The 8,046-nt window shown below is 37.5% G+C and overlaps 1 pseudogene; it reads right to left on the reverse strand.

The window, feature by feature from the left end:
- Window positions 1–3,472: 3,472 nt before the first annotated feature.
- On the reverse strand, window positions 3,473–5,568 carry LOC105465776 (ADP/ATP translocase 2 pseudogene; annotated as a pseudogene).
- Window positions 5,569–8,046: the final 2,478 nt, after the last annotated feature.

Below are 8,046 nucleotides of genomic sequence, written 5' to 3' on the forward strand. Positions count from 1 at the left end.
TAACAATGTTACTTATTTCGTGGTCTTGAGTAGCTGTCTTCAACATTAGTCATAGAAACTGAGCCTTCTTTCTGTCTCACAGATTCTCATTTGAGACAAAGATCTTTTATTTGTAAGAAGTCAGAAAAGATTATCTGTATCTGTGGAACAGAGATTTCCTCCATGCCATGCTGGAAGTTAGACTTGGATCTAAATTCTTCTCAGACACATCAGCTTTCCTTTCTTTTCCTGAATTATTTCCTCTCTGATTATGCCTTAAGTCTATGTCACCTCAACTCTTATAACCATAATTAATACAATGTGTCCTTCCGTTCAGTTAAATTATACAAACATTTAATGAAGCTCCTACCACATTCCAAGCACTATTCTAGGGACTTGGGACAAAAGGTCATAGTTTCTGCTTTCAAGAAACTCAGTTTAATCAGAGATACAGACCTACCAATTTAAAAATTATTTATTTAAGACTTACTATGAGCCAACAACTGTTCAGGCTGTTGGGAATATAGCAGCGAAAAAACATACAGAAATCTTAACAGCTGAAAATTAGGAAAATTTGATAATGGAGGAAGGGGTTATTTTGATTTTCTAGGTGTCAAAATTATTGTGGTTATATAGAAAATGTTATTCCTAAGAAATACCTGATGAAGTATTTAGGAAAGAACTCTCAAGAAGTATACAATTTACTATCAAATGATTCAGGAAATAAATTTTTGTTTCCTAGAGTTCATAGTCTTCTATGAGAAGAAACACATTCAAATTAACCCTTTTGTCCCAGTCTGCTGGCTCCTCTGTAATACCAGCACTTTGGGAGGCCAAGGCAGGGGAATTGCTTGAGGTCAAGAGTTCGAGACCAGCCTGGACTGTCTCTATTTAAAAAGCGAAGAAACAAAAACTCAAATTAACTCTTAAATCTTTTTTGAGTTCTCCTTTGTGAATAAGTGGTTGTATTCTGTATGTGTACATTCTCGTGGTAGGATGTACCATGAGGAGACAAACATAAGAAAATAAATAAGTAAAATATATAACATGTCAGATGACACTAAATATTATGGGGAAATATAAAAGAGGAAGGGAAATGAGAAATGTGGTTTTAACAAAAATAATTTGTAAATCTATATATTTGAATAATATTTAGAATTCCATAAGCACAATGACTGAGAGTGATTTCTGCTGTGTGAGTTATGTAGAGAGAAAAAAAAAAAAAAAACCCTGAGATGAGAATATTTGAACAAGACCTTAAAGCATGAGTGGAAATTTGCTGGAACAACAAGTAGGGTGGGGGATGAGCTCTGCGAGGGAATTCTAGGGCAGATTAATAGTAAAAATGAGTGGTTCCCATGCTCTGCTAAAGAGATTCTGGTTCTAGAGTCTTGGAATCTGCATTTTTATAACATTCCCCACAATTCTAAGGTGCTACAAAAATTGAGACTCTAGTGTGGAAGCAGGGAAAGCCTGTGGGAAAAGAAAGACTAGGAAAAGTGGTTGGAAGTATAGACGGTTGCTAGGCAGAAAGGAGACTTTATAACATGATAAAGATTTTGGGATATTTTCTGTAGGTATGTGGGAACCACTAAAGGTTTTTTGTTTTTTTTTCTTTTTACCATGAGAGTTACATGAGTAATCACATATGAATTTTAGAAAAATAATACAGATTGGTGAATGGAAGAGAGAAGCTACTAAAAGTAGAGAGACCAGTTAAGTAGGGCTACCCTAGCAGTTAACATAAACTTAACCGCTCTGGAACTTTTTAATAGAGATATTTGGAGGGAGAGTGGGCAGATCTTAATGATGATGTGAGTGAGAAGGAGAATTCCAAATTCCTTGATTTTGTAAGCCACTAACAGACTTTTAAAAAATAGAAGACGGCTGGGCGCAATGACTCACGCCTGTAATCCCAGCACTTTGGGAGGCCAAGATGGACAAATAACTTGAGGTCAGGAATTTGAGACCAGCCTGACCAATGGTGAAACCCTGTCTCTACTAAAAATACAAAAATTAGCTGGGCGTGGTGGCACTCACCTGTAGTTGCAGCTACTTGGGAGGCTGAGATGGGAGAATTGCTTGAACCTGGGAGGTGGAGGTTGCAGTGAGCCAAGACCATGCCACTACACTCCAGCCTGGATGACAGAGCAAGACTCCCTCTGAAAAAAAAAAAAAAAAGAAAGAAAGAAAGCAAAAGATACCAAGTGGAGGAGATAGAGAATATAAATTAACTTGCAGTTTCTGAAGAACTTTTGGTAGACGTGCACGAATTTATCCAGAAAACAAAAGAAAGCGCAACTCAGATGTTTGAGCAAGGGCTTGGGACCAGAAACAGAAATTTTGGACAAGCTAGCTTACCTGTGGTAATTGGAGCCCAGGGCACTGGTCTTGGTGGGAAATGCTACAAATGCTCACAGAAGATGCTGGCAAAAAAGTAAACATAAGCAGTATTTAAGAGCTGGTTGGAGGAAGAAATGGCGATAAAAGTCACTCATTATTTTATGCCAAAGAGTTTAGCAATTCCTCAAAGATAGGACTGTGTCTTTTACTTCCTTTACACACAATTTTCAAGGTGTTAATGCAGTATACACAACAGGTATTTAGTAATTGCTTGGCAGGTTGTTGACCAGATGGCATGTGTAAGAATTGACCTTTTGCCTGTTAGCAATATGACCAGAGTCTGGATAAAGGGCTTAAAGCCTAGTATCAAAGGCCAATATTATGGTTAATGTATCAAAGAAAACAAGAAATATTAAAAACCGATCTTTCTGAGTTGTTTTATTCCGTACTAGAACTCAACCTAAAATCTAGTTAAGTTAAAAAGTTAAAAAAAGAAAAAAGACTATTTAGTCATAAACTACTTTTTAAAGTGAGAGGCATTTTCCAAGTAGCCTGAGAACTGCATGTTAACAATTCTGCAGACATTTTACTTTGTTTTTGCCTAACACTTCAGGCTCTTTTTCTCACACTACAACATTTGTCCTGATCACTTAAAAAATATTTAAAACCATTTGCCTTCTGTGTATGATACCTTTTGTGTAAATCTTATCAACTATTAATGCTTCAAAAATCATACTATAAACCATTTCATACCTTTGTAAGAAAAAGATATTTTCCTGACTACAGTCACTTATAGCTACTCCTAGCTTATTTTAGCAGCCAGGCTAATTGAATGAATGACAACACACACTCTCTCTCTCTCTCTCTTTTTTTTTTTTTAACTTTTTAAAAAATTTTTAGATATTTTTATTTCTCCAAATTAGTTACTTATCAGGAGTGACTGAAATAAAAAATATAATTGAGTCCCATCTTCGTCATCATGGAAATGGCTTTAAGAGAAAACTGGTCAGATTAATATTATTGCTTCCCATTTTCAACCAGTAAATAGTTGCCACTGATAAATTGACAGCCAGGAATCTGTCAAGAATGCTCAAGATATGTTATATAATACAACTTGCCTGTTCACAGGGGGTAAAATCCTAGGAAATAACTTACGTGTACATCTTGATTTCATCATGTAAGACAAGCACAAAAGCATCACCCATGCCTCTGAGAACACTGGACCATGCACCCTTGGAAAACGCTTTGCCTCCTTCATCACAAGCAATCCTTCTCTAGCAGTCTCCCATCAGTAACCAAGCGTGCCTGCGTACATGATGTCAGTTCCTGTGCGTGCTGATTGCATCATCATGTGGCAGCCAACCATGTCAATTGGATAGGAAGTCAACCCAGCAATGGCAGTGACAGTTTGTGCCATCATCCAGCTGATGACGATGTGAGTGTTCTTGGGATCCGGAAGCATTCCCTTTGCAGTGTCATAGATACCAAAGAAGGCAGCTCAGTAGATGATAATACGCTGCACAGACACGTTAAAGCCTTGGTACAGGCCCTTAATCCCATCAGATTTGTAGATCTTAACCAGGCAGTCACCGAGGCCTCGGAATTCCCTTTCAGCTCCAGTTTTACCCACATCGGCTGCTAGACGGGCAAAATCAAGAGGTTACACATACCACAAGGATGTGGCCCCAGCAGCACTGCCTGATACCAGATTCCCTTCAAAGTAGTGCCAAAACTGGGTCCTCTTGTCCACACCACCCAAGAAGATCTGCTTGTATTTATCTTTGAAAGCAAAGTTAAGAGCCTGGGTGGGGAAGTATCTGATGACATTGGCCAGGTTACTGCGCCAGAAGGACAGGACTCCCTGCTCCTTGAGAATATGGACCTATATTGTCTATAATGCCCTTGTATTGCTTATCTGCAGTGATCTGCTTGCTGGCATGCTGCACCTGCAGCAGCAGCTTGAGCCGCTTGATGGGAGCTACCGCCGTCCTGGAGATGGCTGTGGCCACTCTACCTGCCAGGAGGTGCTTGAAAGGAAAGAGGAGGCAGGCTGCTGCCAGACGGGACTGAGCTGGGAACCAGCTTTGACTCGGGGACTGTGAGTCAGTTTGAAACTCTTAAATTGTAAGTTGTGTGACCATTGCCTCATCAGACCATACAGTAAACCAGAGTGAACAAAAGACCAAAATTCTGCATGGATTATTAATTGAAAAGAGGAAAACTAAAATTATTCAAAGGAAAGATTAGCAAAGGTTACTCATAGTACAGCTGGATGACCTTCAAACCAAGATTATGTAGATGTGTTGAAAGAGATGGGAGAAGAAAAGCATAATATTTATTGGACCTGATGGCATCTCACAGGATTCAGGCTCATAATTTCCTAAGTGACTCAGCTGCCATTACACAATCAGTGCTTTGAAAGACCCATTTCCTCAAGACAACTCCAAAACACTAATGGTGTTTTGCTGACCTATGACCTAATCTCCCTCTCCAATTTACCTAAATACATTCCAGATTACCGTGTTTACCTGATGGATTGACTAATTTCTATTTTATTAAAAATATCTTAAAAGCCCTTCCTACACACACTGATCCATTTAGTTTTCCTCTGTAAATCTAAATAACTGTAGGAATATAAGCTATTAGCCCTTCAGTATTTCCTGTGTTATTTTGAGCTTCTTCAAAAGATTTCTGTTTTGGTCGTGTGCTGAAAATACATTTCAGTCCAATAATTATTCTTTATTCAGGAAGAGGCTGAAAGTATGGGGAACTTAAAAATTAAAAGGAAAAAAACAGAGCAAAGCTGTTGTAATCCCCAAAGGCAAAAACTTCAATCCAGAGAAGTGGATTCCTTTTCAATTTACAACAAAAAAAACCTTGAGAAAATAAACATCATGGCTTAGACAAGTTTCCATAGCTAAAAGTTGTTCTATGCTAAGAAAAATCAAACCACAACTATGTGTAAGAAGTGACAGGGGACAGCGTACTGAGAGAATGAGTGAACGTTAGTGAACATTCTGAAATTCTTTGGTCAAATTCATAAGATTTTGGTCACTGATACATAAATAATCTTATCAGGAACTAGGAAAAAAAGGTAAATTTATGCTTCCTATTGTAAGGGTAGTGTTTCTAACTTCCAAGAACTCAGCACTAGGTGGATCTTGGTTATGAAAGATAATTAATAAGTTACAGTAAAAAACATGAGTTATATTCTTTCGTGACTTTACTTCCTTGGGAAATACGCATACTGACTAGCACTGTGTCTGTTTACTCATTTATCTTTCCTATGTTAATAAAATTTAGGATGTTGTCACTAGAAGCGAGCAATTGGTTTGCTAATATTCCTTTTGGAAATACACTATGTTTAGACAAAGTTTTAAAACAATCAGCATCCGGACTAAACATCTGATAAGCTATAAAGCAGGAATAGGTACTTTAATTTTAGAGTAACGATGACTTATTTCCTCTCATTGCAGGTCTGTGGCTTCATGTTTCTAGGACCCGATAGTGAGAGGAAAGAAGTTGCAACTGGACTTTGTACAGACTGAAGAACAATGCTTTAGTAAAGGAATATTATCAGAGTCACAGTATCATTTAGTTTCTTGGTTTAAGGAGCCCCAAATAAGTTATAATTTACTGAAGGAGTTAACTGCTTCTTTTGTATGTCAAAAGTATGGTTTAGAAACAATTTATCTCTGTATTGGAGTCAGTGCAGGAAATCTGTGAAAGTTTGTGGATATAGTGTAGTAGTTTTTGATGATATTTCTGTAATTTGTGTTAGACAAACATTTCCAGGATATTTACGTTCATCTTTTTTTTTTCTCCACCTAAATGAACATAGGGGTTTCTACATTTGGCTTGAAGGAAATGAAAAACCATAAAACTACATCATTGCCCCTCTGTTTTGTCGTTGTTGTTGTTTCTGCATTCTTTTCAACTCTCCAGTAAAGACTATTAACTGGTGTAAATGTTAATTTCTGGCAAAACAGCTATTGTGTTCATCTACATCTAACAGACTCTAGTCAAACGATTGTGTGAAAATTCTAGCCTCTATTGTTTCTTTATTGGGAAAGTCTTTGAAAATCAAAAAGGTTTTTATGAACTTCAAAAAGGTGTGATGGCTATTTGTTTGAACTCCTGTGAGAGAATTCTCCCACAGATTTGCAGAACACAGTGTTGTGATGTTAGAAACTCAAATGCTTTTCATACAGGATGTTAGGGCATGCACACGTGTCTGCTGCTGTGATGTGGGAAGCACAATACCTCCAGGTTTATAAGGATGTCAGCTATAAACAGGATGCTAAGTAGCAGCTAAGGACACAGTGCGTCTCCTAGAGGGAGGAAAGATCTGAAGGCATTATGGCAGTATTCTGCTGAAGTAAACATAAGAAACATATTCTGTTGTAGGCAACAAACTTTAATACAACTCTATAATATCCTTCAAATATTTCAAGCCCAGTACACGTATTAGTATTTTCCAAGAAGTGCTTTATTTTATGATGACACAAAAACAAACAAAATGACATTTGGCCAGCTTATTTCTGAGTTGCCTTCTGATCAAAGATAGTGAGAATTTATAATTCTCTGCTATAGATAGAAATAACTTTTTCACTAATTTAAATACAATGTTTTTTTCTGTATGCTAATTTTACAGGAATAGGTTGGGTGCAATGACTCACCTCCACAATCCCAGCGTTTTGGGAGGGTAAGATGGGAGGATTTCTTGAGGCCAGGAGTTCAAGACCAGCCTGGGCAACATAGGGAGACCCCAACTCTACCAAAAAAAAAAAAAAAATTAGCCAGGCACGGTGTTGTGTGGTGTTGTGTGCTTGTAGTCCCAGCTACTCAGGAGGCTGAGGCGAGAAGATACTTGAGGCCAGGAATTTGAGACCAATCTGGGCAACTTAGCAAAACTCCATCTCTAAAAAAAAAAAAGAAATTTATAGGAATAAATTTATTATTTATTAAATAAATGATATATTATTATTACAAGGTAAAAATGTTTATGATTTAATATGGTTTATATTGCTATAACCATTGATCTTATCAAGATTTAGATTTTTATCATTTTGGAAAGATACAAACTGAACAGCACATTAATAATTCCCTTTGGTTGGGAGCTGGATGCTCAGGAAATCCAAAGCAAGACAGTTTAGGCAGTAAACATGTTGTTTATCAGTTGTCTCTATGAAATTCTTCTTAATAATAAATAATCAAAAATTAGCCAGGCATGGCGGCATGTGCCTGTAGTCCCAGCTACTTGGGAGGCTAAGCGGGGAAGATTGCTTAAGTCTGGGAGTTTGAGGCTGCAGTGAACTAAGATTGCAGTGCTGCACTCTAGCCTGGGAAACAGAGTGAAACTCTGTCTTTCAAAATTAATAATAATAAATAAATAAATTGTGGTCTCTGCATTCTTTTAAAGGGCAGAATCAGTGATAAATCAATGAGGGCATTAAGGAATCCAACTTTTCAAAGAAATGCTTTCTCATCTCCATTATCCCAAATCCTTATTACTATTTTGTGCTTCTTCTTTCCTGTCTCTACATTTTAGCACAGTAAGCCTCCCTCTGCTCTGCCTCCTTGCAGTGAAACTGAAAGCTGTCAGGATGAACTCATAACTCCACTCCAGCTCAATCTTACCAAAATCTCCATCCATATGCTTGGTTGATTCCCCTACCTGTCTTCTTGGCCCACGTATTTTCTACTTTCAATTCTTGCTCCATG

The sequence above is a fragment of the Macaca nemestrina genome, chromosome 5 (assembly GCF_043159975.1).
Source record: "Macaca nemestrina isolate mMacNem1 chromosome 5, mMacNem.hap1, whole genome shotgun sequence".
NCBI lineage: Eukaryota > Metazoa > Chordata > Mammalia > Primates > Cercopithecidae > Macaca > Macaca nemestrina.